Genomic DNA, 15,990 nt, shown 5'->3' with positions numbered 1-15,990 from the left:
AAAGGCAGTATCGGGGGAAGAAACTTCGAGAATTTATAGTTCCTGTTCATTAATTTTTATCTAACCGTATAAAATTAAGTGTGCATACGCGATAAGCTGCCTTACATTTTTAAATAAAATTTACGGATTCGAGTAAAAGCTTCAAACGAGAAAAAAACAAAGTACTTTTGATAAATCAAGACCTGTTTTTTCTTTTCTTTTCAATTTAGATTCCTTCATTCATAAAATTTCGATAAAATAATTGCAATATATATAGGGTAAAAGCATTAGATGTGGATCAGGTACTAGTTCACTTTTTATATTTAAATAATTATAGTATAAATATATATCTTCCATTAAACATATCACAAAATTCTTTAGCATTTGTTTAATTTCTTTCAAGTATCAATTGAATTTGATTTGTTAGGAACAGCCCTACACATTTTATTGATGTCATTAACTAATTAAATTTGCGCGGTTAGCTATGTATCTTTAAAAATTCATTCAAAGTGTAATATTATAAGAATTGCCTTATGGTTTTTATAGTAGGTAGTAAATAACATTAGATTTCAGGGAAAAAATCAATTTATGCTCAAGATTATGCTTGAGATTAAATGTGTCCGCAGGATTGTTTAATCATTATGTTATAACGATACTTTTTATTGTGTAAATTTATTATAAATATGTTTAAAAACTTGTCAAATCTTACAAATGATACCATCTCGAAAAAATTTATTTGTTTTAAGTATTAAAATAGTATACATGTCTATAAAAAGTGCGAAAAGTATTGCTATTCATAATTTAAGTGTTTTTTATTGCTAAACGTTCAATTTTCATTAATTTTTTTTAATTATATTGATTTTTAATTGTTATTAATTTTAAATAAACTTGAATATGTTGAGAGTGCATCACAATTAGACAACTTTAAAACTAGATGTGGATCATCATTTATAATTTCGTTATATATATTACGATATGCATGCGGCTTTATGATTCTTATGGGATGTAGTAATGCCATCAAAAAGGATAAAGCATTTGAATTGATTCGCAATTAATACATAGAGTCATATATTGTGTATAATTGTCATTACTTTATAATAAAACGGTATATAAAATGATAATAAAATCATTCATAATGTAATCTTTATGATCAATAATGACTATTAAATATTTTATTAATTATTTGATATTGTTCTGGATAAACATTTTTGAATTTTTTTTTAAAGAATGATTCACAACTAGTGATTTTATATACCTAATAATAATTAAGATATAATCGTATCATCAATTTTCTCAACGCGTTACAAAGGAGGCTGCATATGATTATCTTTGCCATTAACATAGAAGATGTGAGAAACCCTTTATAGTTTTTATAATTATTTGAGAAATGTACGCACACTAACGTATCGGTTAGCAGTTAATCTTAGACTAAAAGTTAAACTCCAACTCCTTAATCTGACAGTATAAAGCCGTGCCCTCAGATAAACTTTGCTTCTTCGACCTCGCGCCCACACTGAATGGCCTGATCTCAAGGGGACACATTTTTATGTAAATTTAATGGCTTTACCAGTGTAACGAGGGAGTCAACTTGCGCTTTTGTACGAGCAAGAATGTAATACGACGAAGACATTGTTAATATCTATAACTCTCTGCTTTAGATTCTTCTACAAAGTTCATTATATAAGAAATCGTATCGAGCATAAAATTTATTCGGTGATAAGATTCTTGATCAAACGCAACTTATGCAGGATTCTTTCTCATCACTCTTACCACTTCCATCAATTACGGATTTATTTCGAATTTTTCTAAATAATAAAATCCTCTACGTTTTATTACATACTAAAAGAAAAGTTTTCAATATTTATGACTATAATTACATGTTATTACCGTAATTATAGTTATTACTGCTAATGTCAATGATAACTAATTCTATCTGTAATTCTATCCAAAATGTATACAGTTAGTTTAACGAAAATGACTAAATGATAATTATTATTAAAAATAATTACAATTACTATAATTAGCTATAATTCATAGTCATTTTTTTTCTTTAATAACTATATAAAATATTTAATATTATATATATATTAAAATAAAAATTATAGTTCCAAGAATTAGTCAAAAATAAATAAATTTATATGAGTTTCTGCGATTATTAGTGCATAAATAATATATTTATAAAAATATAATTCGCAAACAAAATGTACTTACCAACGAAGTTAACTGCAAACGTTTTTGGATTTGAGTTCTTTTCAGTATGGAAATCAAGTACTTTTTTGTACTTAACTTCCACCTTGAAAAGTATTCAAATCCAGAATCAAAATGTTTGCAGTAAACTCCGTTCGTAACTTACATTCAATTATTTGCAAATTATATCTTATCGTCTTTTAAAAATACATTATTTACACACTAATCGTAAAAGCTTATGTAGATAATTCACTTACATTTCATGTATACAAAGTTTAGCTGTCCTAAAAAATAATTATAAATTATAGTATATCACAACCATTTTTCTAACAATAATACTTATAATTTATAATAATTTTCAGTGCTACATATCTATTGATAGAGTATATATACTTTGTAAATTCTTTGAAGTAGAATCTCACTCTACAAAGTGAAGATTAAGCCAGTCTTGAAAAGGAAAGAAAGAATGGGTCAACTTTCAATCTTTAAGAATGAGATTTCCTTCTTCAGAGAGAAACTCACTCTAAATGTTTTAGAAAATACATATAGTTATTACTTAATATTAACATTATAGCAGTAATAATTATAATAAAATATAATTATAGTCATAAATATCAAAAATTTTTCTTTTAATAAATTAAGTATTATTGAAAAAAGTGATTGATACGTAAATCATTTTTCTGTAAGGTCGTACGCGAATATACAATATTATATTCTACCTTCGAGGATGAAGTTTTATGTCGTATAATCCTTATTCGATACATCATAAAATAGCTCAATCGCTAGAACATCCCGTATAAACTAAGCCGGCTATGCATATATGTGCGTAGAGATTCAACGGGAAACTCTTTTTCATTTCTTTGAATATCGACAGAACCGGCGCCGCGGCGGCTCTTCCTAGATCTAATAACATTAAATTACAAGAAATCAAGAGTAGATTGCGACGCATTCGAGGACGCTTCCTGATCCTCTTAGAACGAGCATCCGAAAGAACGTCGAAAGGATCGCGAGACGGATCCTTCGAGAACCAACATAATCGAATCGGTACGACAGCAATAAGCATTCCAAATGGTTTCTTCATTCGATATATCGATTGACCCAGTCGATTGCTATTGAGAAACGCAGAGCGAAAACTCGGAATGCTATTGTAAAGAAGCAAATGCAGAACAAGCATTATCGAGGAGATGCGAAAGGGCGACTGATTAATTGTGCTTGTACTATACATAGCCGCTTCACGATTGATGTGAGATTTTTACAGAAAGAATGATTTTACTGAATCTAATGGCGAATTCGATTGGGAATACTAGTGTGCACTGGTGCATATTAAAGCCATTGTTGTATTGATTTAATTTGAGTACAAAAATGAAATATAAGAATTTCGAATTATAAAATAAATATTTTACCTCTCTCTAATAGTACGATAAAATGTATTAAGTCTCAGGATTTAATCGATTTCTACGTCTATAAACATATCTTTACATTTTTTTTTTATGACGGCTTTAATATGCACCAGTACGCACTAGGTGCGTCCAATCGAATTCGCTACAAGAATTTAACTAGATACAGAACTGAAAATAATTTTGTTGAATCATCAAAATGATTGTGCCAGAAATTCAAGTATGACAATCAATGCTGCGGAAAATTTGGACATTCTGACACTCAACTGAAAAGTCTTACATAATTTTGATGATTCAACAAAATTATTTTCAGCTCTGTATTTAGTTAAATTTTTAGATAAACTTTATCCTAAAATCATTCTTTCCATATTACAATAAAACTACATCATAACGATTATTAGCATATACCCAAAATATTGGCATTGTTAAAATAGCGGAATAAAAAGTCAAATGACAATCGTGAATGGTGACAACAAAAAATAGATATTTGCGAAAATAATAGGAAATTCAAATTTAAAAAATTGTGTTATTATTACATGTTATTGAGTCGAGATAACAAGCAAGAGGAACATTCCCGTTTCATCTTGCGAGAGCGCCTTCATGTTAAATATATGGCTTATCATATCCCGTTACATCGTATCGTTGTAATATCGCTCCCTCGCTAGCTCGATTCGCGATTTGCCAGAACATAAGTAGGCTACATGCGAATACCGCAAGTAGCAGCGACTGCGCTCGACATCCACGGGAAATCACTCTCAAAGGTATAACGTAGCAATTCTGGATCCGCGGTCGATAACTGCGCGCGATATGGTGGCTCAATTACAGCGGCTACGAACTTTCGCCCCAAGACGACATTTCGTAACAACTTACGAGCGTATCGAGGGTAAGAGAGCCGGAGAGTCAGTACTGTAGCGTACAGAGAATTCGTGTAGCGCTTGGCAGCACAGCGCAATGTGGGATATGGAGATGTCACGGAAAGGGGTAACGATGACGAGGGCGGAGAAGCAAGGAGATGAAGGAAGATCTCTCCCTAGGATTAAGTCGTAAGCCAAGAGACGCATAGGCACGAGCGCGTTATTCATTCCATCTATTGTGTCACCCCATTAAACATTCGTTGTCATGTATAACCATTATAAGGAGGATGATAATCTCGCGAGATGCAGTAAACACCGGCGAGTTAAACGAGTGCGCGGATTGCGTCTCTCCTAGAATGTCGCAGTGGGGAAGGAGAAGACGGTGAAGACAAGTATAAACGTTTCACCGCCACGAGTAATGCTCGCGGGCGTGGAAAGTAATTTAAGGAGCGATCAAGCTGTCGCCAGCAATGCGGCTTACATTCAGAGCGGCCCACGTTACGGCCAATGCGAGAAAGGAGATAACCAGACGGAGATCGTATACATATTTCCCTGCGAATAAATCGACGGTGCTGAGGGTAATAAGCCACTCCTACGCGAGGTGATCGCGGAAATCACGCGGAATATCCATTGCGCGAGATCACTGAGTATACGCTTAAAGTTATGAATACCTGAAAAGTCGTATCATTCGGATATAATACCGACGAACGCGAATATCAAATCCGCGATTAAGAAAGGTTCGCGTATTTCAAGCAGTCGAGAAAGAAGAAGAGATTACAGGAATCAAAACTGTACGATGAAATCGACGGTAATAACAGAAACGTCGAGGGGAATCTAACCCGAGTGTTTAACTGTAACTTCTGGCGCCGAGCGCTGCGAGATAGGTACGCGAACACTTTACAATTTATATGTAACAGCCTTGTAACGTGGGCCCTTCCTTAAGGCCCTCCAGCCACGCGATTTCTCTCTCCGCAAGATTTACTGGTAAAGTTGTTACTTCTCTGCCATAAAATATTTAATTAGTTGTCTTAACGCCACTTATTTCTTGCGCGCGCTACCTACTACTTGTTTCTCCCGACTCGCCAAACTTTCGTAAGATACAACGAGACTAAAATGTACAACGTGCTAAAAAGGAATAATTAATGTCTCTTCGGTCACATTAATATAGGTATGTTACTGTATTTTATTATGTTATTGTTACAGACCTTTTACATTTGTAAGATTTCTTATTTCGCATCGACCTCGTGGCCGTAATTAAACGCTTTAATCAATTAAACAATTGATCAATTCATATGATTTGTCAATTTCGGAGAATATCATGTTCTGTCGGCATGCACAAATCGAGAATATCATTACCGATACATCACTATACAATTACTATAATCGTTCGGAAGGTTAAAATGCAAATATTGCCGCGAGGCATGCCGCGACATGTATCATATCTAGCGAAATAGCTACATATATCGGTCCATTGCGCTGAACGCGATTGCGCTGTTACGAAATATATGTGAAATAATCATTCGGAATAACGTTTTGCGTTATCAAAGGTAAGGTGATGATTAGAACGAAATCGCTGCAGTGGGCAACCGTGAGAACGTCGTTGCAACACTGATTGGAATTTAGTATAGAGACGATAGCGATAGAGACTAGTAACGTTTCTCGCTTCTCCAATTAAGCTACCCGGATGTAAATCGAGTTAAGGGAGTCTTGTAGCGCGTCGTCGACGGGATTCATTCGTTGAGGAAACACGAACGGCAATTCATTGTTGAGGAAACCCTTAACGTTAACGGAGATCTTTAAATTAACGTCACATCGTGAAACACAAGCGCGTTGCACGTAGATGATAAAATAATAAAACATGAAATCAGCCGCACGTGTCGTGAAATGAATTGGTCCATTTGAATCTGGCATATCAATTACGAAGATTGGATGCGACAAAAATTGGGCGTCACGAAGATTAAGCTCGTCGGGATTAAGCAGACGTAAAACGCGACTCCTCAAGGAGTAGTAGACGCATCCCGGCGGATAAAAACTCATCAAAGTTCGCGCCAGCCAGCAAACTAATGCCATTAGAAGTAATTTATCATTTAAAAGTGGTCCGTTCTTGCACCCCACGCTCAGCAAGCTGCGACATATGCGGTATTAACTTTCTTATGACGGGATCCTCTTGACCCGTTTTCACCTTACGTGGTGCACAAGCGTGGCATCCCGTGCATGCAAGTTGGCTAGGCTCACGTCACGTACGTACGTAACGACCATATTATAATACAGGCATTTATCTGACCCCATCACCCTGCTCGAAATAAGCCATACGTAATTCCCTTCTAATTATCCGAAAATAACAGTTACTGTAGCGTTAATATTCGTGGAAAGAAATAATTGATCGCTTGAAATTTATCGCTCAATTGAGCGATATTCGTTTTCAGTTTAGTATATTTAGTTTAGCCGACTATCGTTTCGCCTGTGTATCCACTCTATCAGACGTATAAAGAAACAATTGCGCAACAGTTATACGCAATGAATAAATTCAATCTGTTCACGATATCCGTCGGTATTATTATACGCTTCTGTTCTACTGAAACGAATGGCTCTCACAAATCTCAGTTATTAATGCAGATAGAAAAGTGTTTCTCTCCTAATGTGGAGACGACCACAAGCGTGAAAATGCAAATCACGAGATATTATACGGGATATCTCGTCTTAGTTTCCGCACTAAAATGTTTTCGCGAGAAGGAGGAATGTAATGAAAATCAGGATGAGCGATAAAATCGGGTCTGCCGAGGCATGAACTTATTTTAACAGATATGATATTGTAAAATCGCAATTGCATCGCATTTTATATCCCATAACTACCAAGGAGCGAATATTTTGCTGTTATTAGTAATATAAGTGAGAGTGATCAAAAAAAATAAACGTTGTCAATAATAGTTACGCCAAAATATGGTGAATTGAATGTCCAATTGATCAATTTCTATTCCCCTCATAATAATTGTAATTCATTCCAAAAGCATAAATAGAATAATGATCGAAATTATATTTAATATAATTATATGTGATTACTAATTACATTTGGAATTATATTGGAATTATACAACAGAATTTTCTATAACTTTATAACTGTTTACAACATGCTGTTTACTGTTGCATAAAGCACAGATACGTAAGCAACGTAATAAAATGTCACATTTTAAATTTAATTTAATTTAATTAACTGTGTCTCCCGATGAAATTTTACAATGCAAGAACGTGATTATACAATATAAATGATAAGGCAGCAATGTTACTATCCCTAAAGTTACTATCCCTATTGTGTGTGCCTTTACTTATATAATAAGCCATAAAAAAAGCACAAATAAATACAATAAAGTATTCTTTATCAAATTAAATTATTAAAATGTATACAATATGAAAGATAATATTAAAATAATAGTTGCGTTATGACTACGTTGAAATTACAAATACAAAAAGTTAAAATAATGATTTATGTAATATTAGCTTGAATAATAATTAGTTATTATCTGTCTTAGTAGTTGAACCAAATTTGCGGATAGGCACATAAATTGGGGACACGTTAATAGAGCCATCGCCCTTTAGAGAGGCACACATAATAGGGATAAAACATTTTATTTTTATAAAAAATAGTATAAAATATTAACATCTTTAGATTAAAAAATATTATGAGAAAAAGAAATATTAAAAAATATTGATTTCAAATAGACAAAATTAAAGCTTAAAAAAACATTTAATAATTAATTCATTAATAAATAAATTGATGCATAGACTAATAGGGACAGAGATCCTATACGGGAAAAAATGATTTTATCGAAGTATTTACAAATTTAGCTATGTAGAAGTCTGAAAATAATTTTGTTGAACTATTAAAATAATTATGCAGAATGCTTGAGCTGGTTGCTAGATAATTAAAATTGTTTACAGCATTGCTCATCATTATGTTCAAATTTCCTATATAATTATTTTGTTGGTCTAACAAAATTAATTTTAAATATGTACATATCTAGCTAAATTTTTAAATTTTCCGTTTCCAAAATTGTTCTTTTCGTTTACTGCTACATAGCCTACCAGAAACGAATCAGAATGGTTGAATTATAATAAGACAATACGTTACGCATAACTAGAATACAATGAAAATATTATACATTTAAGTTAGGCATTAACGAAGTTTCTCATATTATACACGAGAAATACATGAAGCTAATGAATAAGAAACGAGAAAGAAAATAACACGAGAAACGGCTGCAATATCTGATGCAGATAACTCCAGCCTCTACGAGAGAGAATGTAATTAACACGAAATACGTACGCAGTTCCCATCAAATCTATGCACTGACGAATAATCGCTCGGCGGATAAAATTAATGTGTCGAAATGCTACCTTAAATCGAGTGCAAATTAAAAGCATTGAAACGATCAGGAAATGGTCCCTCGAGCTCGTTACACGCACGCAGGATAATTACATGCGATTACACATCTAATGGCACGTTGAAGTATGTGGTGTTATCGGAAAATATGTAAATCAGTGTTATCGATTCACACAGGGGGAATGCAAACGCGCTAATAAACTACGCGTACAAGCATGATAATTATCGATCGATTGCTATTGATATACTTACTTCCTTGTACAACGGCACTGTAAGTGACTCCGCACTTTGAATTTTTTCCTTTTATTTCTTCCCACCGTTCTATTTTTTCTCTATTTTTCGTTGAGCTCCGTCTATTTTTCTTCATGCAGCTTCACTGAAACTGGTTTTGTCAAAAATCACAGCTCTCTCTTTTATTGACACTTTCCGTCGCGAAGAGAAGAGTCTCGCAGTTAAAGGCTAACACGACTGTACGTCCCACCCTCTATTTTTCTTCATTGCTTAAACGGTTAAATCATACGATTATCTACTTCCGCCGGAATCGCACTTACGACTCGCTCGCGCGAAACGCTGCCATCGTCGAAATAGAATCTACTCCGCGGCAGCGCCTAGCATTTCGTAATATTGCTTCAAGTAGCGATGGTCATTCACGGTCGATCAGAGAACGCGTATCCTGTTGGACTCCGCAATACATCTGTGGTGTGCTACAGGAGAGTATCGCTCAACCGGGAGTAATTCGCGTGGAATCACAGTTCGCGATGTGTCGAAACAATTCCTGCGCACCACCAATCTGCAATTTCACGAACGTGCACGTCAGTCGTTTCGAACAGCTCGAGAATTCGATACGCAATCGTCTTTTAAATTTCGTCGAACAAATTATTATATTTTTATTTTATCTGAAAATTATTACGAAAGAGAGAAACAATCCGTTTGTAGATATGCTTCGTGTAAGCTTCGCGAAATATTGGGACTAAAAGAGGAAGCTATATAATCGTGTATACACATTTTAGTGTATTTACAAAAAGATAATGGTCGGACTAGATAACAAATAGAGAGGAAATTTCTCCATCTATCCAGTTACGTAAGTGGTAGTCCTCGCTTACGTTCTAAATGGCCCGGAGCACGTTAAGCGTTCCGAGAGCTAGCTGCATTGATGGTTGTTTACAACATCAACGCTTTACAAACACATATCTAGTAGCTCTAACTGTTACCGGAACTAACTTGGAACGAATCGAGTTAAATTGGGTATTGTAAAAATGCAAAAGTTTTCGACATCATCAGGTCGGCAATCAACCAAAAATCCCCGAGTAAATATATACTTCTTTGTCGATATTATAATCACATGGAATTTAAATAACAGATCGGCTTCTATCGCTTCGAGTAAAAAAATTCACAGCTCTCGGCGGAAGTCATAAAAAATCTATCGCCGTCTGCTGCAGAAAAATTCTGCATTCGTAATGTCAATTCCATCGCACAATCGATGGCGCGAATCACGTCATGAAGCTCATACGATCTCTTTTTCTCTTTCGCGTAATTTCGTGTGCATTTTTCGTCTCTCCTTTTTTCTATCTATCTCCCCTTTGTCCTTCGGATGGATCAGGTAATGCCTCGAAGGGCGGGACCGGACGTGTCCTACTTTTACGGTGACCGGCGTATAGTTTTTAATCCGAAACTAACAACGTGACACGAGTTAACCGTGCGGTAAGATTACGTGCGCGATGTCACACGCCAAAAGAAAACTCGCATGTTCGTCGCCGGAAATTTTAATCGTGATGACCGATCATCTTTTATATCGATCTCATTTATTCTCACATTATAAATCATTTCACGATAAGTTGTATTAATAATTACATCCAATTTTGCAATTCATCCTGCACATGATGAATGTGACATGCTGTGGCATGTAAGATTTCACGAAAAATATATAATTCATCGGACGTAATAATCTGATAAAAGTAATGAACTCGTTGAATTTGTATGAAAACGACGGAAAGAAATTCTCTCTGACCATTTATTGCTTTTCTGTCACTTTTTTAAAAACATGATTACCCGTGTCATACTCATTACGTACAAATGAAGACAGAAAATGAGAAAGCGGTATTCGACCTACTGTGTGCTTTCGATTTCTACAATCACTCCACGAAAATCGCAGCAGCCGATACGCGAAAGTAATTAGTTCGAGATTGCGTGCAAATTCACGCGCGGTTTATTCTTCCTCTTACTTTCTGTCTCTTTCTCTCGTGCACGATCACATGTCGCCGACAGACCTGGGGATCCGAAGCACTAAAATTTCACGGTAATGGTTCATCGAGGATTCATCCGAGTGCACCGTTTTTTTTTTTCAATTTTTTTGCTCTCCGAACGGCGCGCGACACGAGTCACTTTCACAGTGCCGCTTCAAACTAAATATTCGCACCAAGATAATGTTTACTTGCGCGAGGACATTAATTTATTCGCCGACACGACGTGAAATATGCAAAGATGTAACCGGCAACGCGACTAGGGCAACCGGACAGAGGCGGCTTTTGTAAAAAAAAAAAAATTGCGGCGTATCGATGATGCGCGCGCGAAAAAAAAGCACGTCCACTCGCCCGCTCAAGTTCTTATGAATCTTTCCGTGGGAATGCTCGGCTCTCGCCCGCTGCTCGTTAGGGCTTCGCCAATGGACTGCCAGGCGCCGCGGCAAAAGCTACGGCGCAACACGCCGACGCATCCACCCCTTTGCAACCCCTTACGCGGCTGACTCCCCGCTTTGCGGCACTGACGCCTACCCACACCGACGACTTTTCCACTCGTTCTCCACGCGTGAGAGCCTGTGCTTGCTTTCACGACTTCGTAAAACACGGACGCCGACACGGGCGATGCCCGCCGTCGATGTACATGCGGTTTTCGCGATCGTTCGCGCAATGGATGTCCCGCGCATCATTAGATGTCGCGTTAATTTCTCTGCCGAATGCAGAGAGAATTGCACAATAGGTCGATTAAATTTATAATAGGTACCAATTATGATGATTGAGGAACGGAATTATTGTGTTTGAACACTGAGAGAAAAATGTACTGTGTGTGTGTGTGAACTTTAGTAAATATTTGTTTGCATTTTACTAGCTGAATATTTACTAAATATAAACATATATTTATTTGTTACGAGAACCAATTAATTTGAATTAATTCTGTTCACGTTAATAATACAATACTTTTGAGGCTTTCACTTTTCTATTATATCAATTATCATGTTTTTAGTTAATATTTGTTACTATAAGTAAATGTTAAATTAGCATTATTCAAATAAATATTTATTAAAATTTAGTTTTTTCTCAGTGAATGAACGGTTAGAAAATATTAAATTTTCGAGGTACAGCAAAAGGAAGAAATTTGTTATCGTATTTTTATTCAAACATCTGCTCATTTATCTGCTCATAATTTTTTTGCTATTTCTCTTACTATTAACATGAAATATCGTGTTACGCGAACCGATTGAAAGCAGACCAAGGACTTTTTGACTTGCATATACATGAAATATTTAGCGATATTTAATCATTTGTAAAAGGCGAAAAGAGCAATATCAAGCACGGTGCTTTGAAGGCCGCCGAAATTAAATGCCGACAAAGTGTACTGACACTCGATGGTCTATCGCTCTATGGATATGACGCATTTTGATTCGTATGCTACAAACTGTACGGTACGTCATGCTTTCGGGATATAACAGGTAATGTTGCAACACGAAAGAGGATAAATTTGATTTAACCTGTTTCATATTTTCGCCCACCGGGTATTCAAATGTATCAAATACTTTGTGCCAATCGAAACATCCATGTGATCGTAGGTCGATGGGGCACGTAATTTGCATAATTATGCAATAACTGTGATGTCAGATACCCTTCATCCCGCCATATCGATGGCAGATTCCAGCGTACCGGCGAACAAATGAACGTATATCGAAATAATGTATAAAATTCAACGTACCGAAATTATGCGGCAGCGCAATCGCGGCATTTTCTAATATACTTTTCTCGACATATTCCTTCTTAACTTTACAACTTAAAGGCGACAGAAATTCCTCAGAAAATAGTATAATTTCGTTGAATTTACATTTACTCGCGACAGTGGAAACGTGACAGTTGACATATCGTACATTTTTCTACGGAAATCTCTGATTTTGAGATTCACGCAATATATAGATAACTTTACTGCGGTGCAACTATATTGTTTTTTTTCTTTTTACATACGTGTATCATAACGCGAAAACTTATAAAACATTACAGGATCAATGACTTCACATTTACCCAAGATAGATGACCAGCATCGATCAAGTCTTCCGTTCTCGTGAGCTACATTAACTTTATATTAAATACTTCATCATTTTTCCGAGACACGTCACGCTTCGCCGATTTACCCGTCGATTCCGCGACCGAACGAGCCACGAACAAGTTACAGATTTTTTTTCTTATTTGACATGAATTTCCACACTCTGTAAATCGCTTCCCATGTCTGCGTTAAAATATTTATTATCTCATATTTATTCCATGCAAACTGTAGAATCTCTGATTTGTACTTTTAGTATAAAATCGTTTAATATAAAAAAATTTATGTATACATACACATATATATATACATATACATATGTGTATGTATATATACATTTTTTTTCCTAAGATTTTTTGTATTACAAACTTTTTATTATATGTATATATATATATATATATATATATATATATATATTGGGTTGGAACGAAAGTTTGTAGCATCACTTCATTTGTATCATGTCTATATATAAAAAGTATTTAAAAATATTTGCAAAATTTGACAATTACACCATCGATAAAGCAAAGTTTCAGCTTTAAAAAAAAATCTATTTTTTTTTAACTACGATACGATGATTTTTGAAGGCGTTATGAGAAATCAAAATCAAAATACTCTTTTTATTTAATCCGCGATAACTCAGTAATACAAAAAATTTTAGGAACATCTTTAAAAAATGATTTTGTAGAGAAAACTTTAAGCTTTCACATTAGAGAATTGAAAATTCTTTGCAAGTTTTTTGAGCACATGACGTCCAATGTCAGACAAAAATTTCCCATTTTGTCCAGTTTATAGTTTTCTTATATAAACAGAGTTACATTGAATTTGTCTGAGAGATTAAATAAAGGAACTATTTCACAAGATCCAGTGCATGGCTCACAAAGGTATTAATTTATTGATCGATCCTATAAATTACTAATCTCACAAAATCTCAAAAAATATAATAACTTTTCGAAAGTAAAGACTTGAAGCTTTAAAACTATTTTTTAATTTAAAGTTTCTTTAGTTTTAACAAAGTGACAGCTGCTTGAATTTTGTAGTTCATAGCGCTACGACTTTCGTTTCAAGCCAATGCATAATAAATGCGATATTCGAAGAGAACGCTTATGATTGATAGCTAAAAACAACATTTAAAATCGTTACACGAAGACGTACGCAGAGAGGTTTAACATTTGCATCAATTCACCATTCCTATTTCGGAGAACGATACCACCATAAATCGATGCAAATGTTAATGGATTAGACCATAAACGTATACACAAGTTTGTATACAATGTCGGAACGTCGAGCATGCTCGAAATGAAGTTCTACTCGATTTTATAAGTACAATACAATAATAGCGTGCGGCTACCATTTTACATGCCAATTATCCCACCAAAATATCTAACCGACCCCCCGCGTGCGCACGTAATTCTGTATATCGCTATATTATCGAACAGTGCTTGCTGTTGGCAATGGCCCATCAACATATCGTTACCTGTCTGTCGATAATCATCCCGACGTTGCGCGCGGTCGCTCGTATCCGGACTTCCGTAATAATTGCATAATGTGCTAATAGCGCTCGTAAAATGATTACGTGTCGTATGAAATGATTACACTCTCTGGTACAACGGCAATTGCGATATCAGACCCGAGGGCGCTCACGCACGCACGCACGCACGCACGCACGCATCCACGCACAAAAATCACGCGTTAATACAGATGATTTATATATAATGTGATGAAATGCACATGCTCACGCATCCGAGAAATGCATATTAAAATATATTAAAGTTATATTTATTTAATTATGAAGTTACATTTTAAATATTATATTTTAAGCATGAGTAGCTTTCCATCCGTTAGAACTCGAGCTATTTTCGTGCCCAATGTAACGTCCAGATGACTGCAATTTTACCGACATATTACGTCTCTCCTGGAAAGCTATGCTGGACACGTAGTGGTGAAAGCACGAATCGGAATGCCTCACGAATCATCGGAAGATGTAATGGACTGCAGGTGTGAGAAAACGTGACAGCGGAAGCTGCAACAGCATATCCGCAGCGATATAAGACAGAATCGCTTTTATGTAATCTTGTCGGTAGAAATGAGAAATATTCATGAGACTCGAGCTAAGTAAGAAATTCAAATCGTATTTGCAATAGTGACGACATAATGGAGAAGGAGAGGAAGAGAGAAAGAGAGAGAAAATAAAAATTATCTCGAAGCTCTCTCTTTTTTCAATCTGCCTCATCTTTCTGCTCGTGTCTCGTACAATATGTTTTTGTACAACGAGTTGCGGAATGAAGTGCAAGCACCTGCATCTCTCGTATTACATCAAGCTTTTTGGAAGAGTAACTCAAAGTATAGCTCGACCGCCGCGGGATGTAGGAGAGAAAGGCAAGAAGCGCGTAATGGTCGCACGTTGGATTCTAACAGAGAATTGCAGCCTGTTTAATTAGCAAGCAAATTAAATGCCAGGACAGCCACATCCGACATGGTCCGCGCAATTAGAGGTATTATAAATTAATTATAACACCGTGACGCACAGTCAGTTTTGTGGGATTCAATCTCGGAATGGGCTTGGCGCTGGCGAATGGAATGAACGCCAAACTTATCTCATTGCTGATCGTTTATGATGCGTTTTGTTTTTTTATTTTAGTTGGAGTAGAGACAATCTTCAATTACGTATGAATCGGATAGTGCTTGGCAATACATACGGAGGAGAGAATACATCTAAAATTGACATCCCAAAAAAGAAAAAAAAATGTAAAAAAAAAGAATCGGAATCGGAAACAGAAGGAATTTTTTTGTGCTACTTTCGATATACTTTTCTTTTATATACTATAACTGTTTTATTAAAAAAAGATGCATTTGTTCAAGAAGTAAACTACTGAACAAAATTATTACTATACAC

At 35.4% G+C, this 15,990-nt stretch overlaps 1 protein-coding gene and 1 long non-coding RNA gene across 10 annotated transcripts in view; one reads left to right on the top strand and one right to left on the bottom strand.

Annotated features, from left to right (window-relative positions):
- The window catches only part of LOC147909255 (uncharacterized), a 183,586-nt gene that overhangs the window by 144,700 nt on the left and 22,896 nt on the right, over positions 1–15,990 (top strand). The gene's annotated exons all lie outside the window — the stretch shown is intronic.
- The window catches only part of LOC105154834 (defective proboscis extension response 14), a 204,661-nt gene that overhangs the window by 170,473 nt on the left and 18,198 nt on the right, over positions 1–15,990 (bottom strand). Inside the window, exons 1-2 of one of the 9 annotated variants that reach the window (XM_087407153.1) lie at positions 10,906–13,349; positions 9,048–9,177 (exon numbers count right to left, since the gene is read on the bottom strand). The exons of 2 other annotated variants lie outside the window; for them this stretch is intronic. The gene's annotated coding sequence lies outside the window, so the exon portion shown is untranslated. Of the gene's footprint in view, positions 1–9,047; positions 9,692–10,866; positions 13,350–15,990 lie in introns of those variants that run through there. 6 more of the 9 variants (XM_087407154.1, XM_087407152.1, XM_087407151.1 and 3 more) reach the window with 6 other exon arrangements.

The sequence above is a fragment of the Acromyrmex echinatior genome, chromosome 6 (assembly GCF_024713525.1).
Source record: "Acromyrmex echinatior isolate Ae372 chromosome 6, ASM2471352v2, whole genome shotgun sequence".
NCBI lineage: Eukaryota > Metazoa > Arthropoda > Insecta > Hymenoptera > Formicidae > Acromyrmex > Acromyrmex echinatior.
The sequence above is the reverse complement of the archived record's forward strand: the minus strand, read 5'-3'. Positions and strand labels throughout refer to the sequence as shown.